General features: G+C 45.5%; 1 pseudogene across 1 annotated transcript; it reads left to right on the top strand.

The window, feature by feature from the left end:
* The first annotated feature begins 701 nt into the window (after positions 1 to 701).
* LOC103746390 lies at positions 702 to 3,573 on the top strand (annotated as a pseudogene). Its single transcript, XR_607792.1, has one exon. The product of XR_607792.1 is annotated as a coatomer subunit gamma-1 pseudogene (transcript).
* The last annotated feature ends 87 nt before the right edge of the window (positions 3,574 to 3,660 follow it).

Raw genomic sequence — 3,660 nt, 5'->3', positions numbered from 1 at the left:
TTCCATGCTGAATGGGGACGCAGGGGGAGGCAATTGGAGTACCCCTTCAGTGGGTCTATCTAAAAGACTCCCAAATTGCATAACTCTTGTCTCTAAGGGGAAAATAAAGTCCTTGAATCATGTATAGGAGATGTGAAGGAGAAGTAAAGATAAGAGTAATTAGCATTACAAGTTCTAGACAGGGAACTAGAAAAAAAGTCAGAACAGGGCAATTTTCACATGTTCATATGAGAGTCCATTGGAGTTTCTCCCTTCCTGTAAGCTGTAGCTTTGCTCAGTTGACTATCTTTTGCTTCTCATTACCAAAGTGCTGGTTTATTTCCTGTGTGACTACAGTCCTGTTTACAGAGTCCTTCACATGCCTATATTTTATAGCATACTCCAGACCTTTTCATCTATCAGTTTCAGAGTTCAGCAAATTAATAGAAAACTTATAGGACAAGATACAATGTTTATAAATGGTATACTTGATGAAGGATTGACATCTTGAATTATAAAGTAAATAAACAACTGAACATAATAAAACCAAACAATGTAAGTTTAAAATGGTCGAAGAACTAAAATAAAATTTCTAAAGAAAAAAATGGCAATATATATATATATATACATACATATACATATACACACACACACACACACACATATATATATAAATACTCAGTTCCAGAAACCATCAACAAAATGGATATCAAAACTACAGCATGGTCCAGAAGCTGGTGAGAGAAGCAGCTACTGGATGCTGCTGCTGTGAGCATCTCCCTACTGCCTGGAGTGACCCTGGCACGAGGTTGAAGAAATTCGATAAGAAAGATGAGGAGTCAGATGGAGGCTTCAACCCACTCCAGAACCTTGAGAAGAGTGCAGTTCTCCAAGAGGTTCAGGTCTTTAATGAAACTCCCATCAACCCTTGGAAATGTGCACACATTCTCACCAAGATTCTTTATCTCATAAACCAGGGGGAACACCTGGGAACCACAAAAGTGACTGAGGCCTTCTTTGCTATGACCAAGCTCTTTCAGTTCAATGATCCCACACTCTGCTCATGTGCTACTTGACCATCAAGGAGATGTCTTGCATCGCAGATGGGGCCATCATTGTCACCAGCAGCCTGACAAAAGTTATGACTGGGAAAGAAGACAACTACCGTGGTCCAGCCATGTGAGCCCTCTGTCAGATCTCTGATAGTACGATGCTGTAGGCTGCTGAGTATTACATGAAACAAGCAATTGTGGACAAGGTGCCCAGTGTCTCCAGCTCTGCCCTAGTGTCTTCCCTGCACCTACTTAATTGCAGCTTTGATGTGGTCAAGAGCTGGGTGAACGAGGCCCAAGAAGCAGCATCTAGTGATAACATCATGGTTCAGTACCATGCACTAGGACTTTTGTACCATGTATGTAAGAATGACCCACTGGCTGATAGTAAGATGATCAGCAAGTTAACCTGGCATAGGCTGAAGTCCCCTTTTGGGTACTGCCTGATGATCTGAGTGGACAGCCAGCAAGTGGAAGAGGAGGATTGGAACCCCTGACAGCCTATTGTTTGACTTCATCGAGAGCTGTTTGCCATAACAATCACGAGATAGTGTTGTATGAAGCTGCCTCAGCCATGGTCAACCTGCCAGATTGCAGTGCAAAAGTGTTGGCTCCTGCTCTGTCAGTGCTCCAGCTTTTCTGTAGCTCGCTCAAGGCTTCACTCAGCTATGCTCCAGTCTGCGCTGTCAATAAGGTTGCCGGGAAACACTGGTCAGCAGTGACTACCTGCAATCTGGATCTGGAGAACCTGGTCACAGACTCAAACCAGCAGCATCACCACTTTGGCCATCACTACCCTCCTTAAGACAGGGAGCTGAGAGCAGCATCGACCACCTTATGAAGCAGATCTCTTCCTTCATGTCAGATATCTCAGACGAATTCAAGGTGGTGCTTGTCCAGGCTATCAGTGCTCTTTGCCAGAAGTATCCTCAAAAAACATGCGGTGCTCATGAACTTCCTGCTCACCATGCTAAGGGAAGAGGGTGGTTTTGAGTATAAGAGCACCGTTTTGGACTGTATCATCAGCATCACTGAGGAGAACTCGGAAAGCAAGGAGTCAGGTCTGTCAGATCTGTATGAATTCATCCAAGACTGTGAGTTCAAGGTCCTGGCTACCCTTTCAAGTACATCTGCTTCATCTACAACTGTATGGTCCTGGAGCATGAAAAGGTTCTGGTAAGTGCAGCTAGTGCTCTAGCCATGTTTGGAGCCCAGAGCTAAGAGATGTTATCTAGTATCTTGTTGTTGCTGAAGATATGTGTGGTGGATGATGACAACAAAGTGAGGGACCGATCCATCTTCTATCTGAATGTCCTAGAGCAGAAAGAGAAGGCCCTCAATACAGGTTATCTCCTAAATGGTCTGACTGTGTCCATCCCTGGTCTGAAGAGGGCCCTGCAGCAGTACACACTAGAACCATCAGAAAAGCCATTTGACCTAGAGTCTGTGCCTCTGGCTACCACCCCTATGACAGAGCAGAGAACAGACAGCACTGCCGACCACAACAGTGAAACAGCTTGAGGAAATGGCAGCCACCCCCAGCAGGAGATTTTCTAGGAGTGTTTAGCAGCTGTGCCAGAGTTCCAGGGGCTAGAACCCCTCTTGCAAGTCTTCACCTGAGCCAGTGGCCCTCACGGAATCAGAGACAGATTACATCATCCTTTGCACCAAACATACCTTCACTGACCACATGACGTTTCAGTTTGAGTGCGCAAACACCCTCAACAACCAGACCCTGGAGAATGTCATGGTGCAGATGGAGTCCACAGACGCCTATGAGGTACTGTGCTATGTGCCTGCCTGGAGCCTTCCCTACAACCAGACTGGGACCTGATACACACTGATGGTTCTACCCAACGAAGACCCCACGGCTGTAGTAGGCACGTTCAGCTGTATGATGCAGCTCACCAGCAAGGACTGCGATCGCACCACGGGAGACACTGATGAAGAAGACTACAAGGAGGAACATGTGCTGGAGGATCTAGAAGTTACTGTGGCTGACCACATTCAAAAAGCCATGAAAGTGAACTTTGAAGCAGCCTGGGATGAGATCAGGAATGAGTTTGAGAAGGAGGAAAAATTCACCCTGTCTTCCTTCAGGACACTTGAAGAGGCTGTGGGCAATATTGTGAAGTTCTTGGGAATGCATCCTTGTGAGAGGTCAGACAAAATGACAGATAACAAGAGTACTCACACACTGATCCTGACCAGTGTGTTCTGGGGTGATCATGACATTCTTGTGGGCTCCAGGCTGCTGTTTTTAGACACAGTGACAATGCAAGTGACAGCCAGAAGCTCAAAGGAGGTGCCAGTAAACATCATCTTGGCAAAATCGTGGGCTAAGGGTGGAGAGGCCCTGCTCCCACCTTCTCACAACACTAAGAAGTTGCTCCTTTTTCATGATACTGGCTGGAAACCCACACGCCCCTATGTTCAGAAGCAATCAGGAATCAGTATAGATTTTGTTTTCAATTCTACTCTGTCACCGAGGAATGAAAGTGTAGATCTTGCTGCCCTGCCTGCAAGAGGACATCACAAGTGAATGAAATATTCAGGCTTTTTCTGTTATTTATCCCTATGGGAAACTCTCTTATCCCTGTAATAAATTAGCATGTATTTCTTGAGAAAA

The sequence above is a fragment of the Nannospalax galili genome, unplaced genomic scaffold (genome assembly GCF_000622305.1).
Source record: "Nannospalax galili isolate Female #2095 unplaced genomic scaffold, S.galili_v1.0 scaffold203, whole genome shotgun sequence".
NCBI lineage: Eukaryota > Metazoa > Chordata > Mammalia > Rodentia > Spalacidae > Nannospalax > Nannospalax galili.
This window is presented reverse-complemented; position numbering and strand designations above follow the sequence as displayed.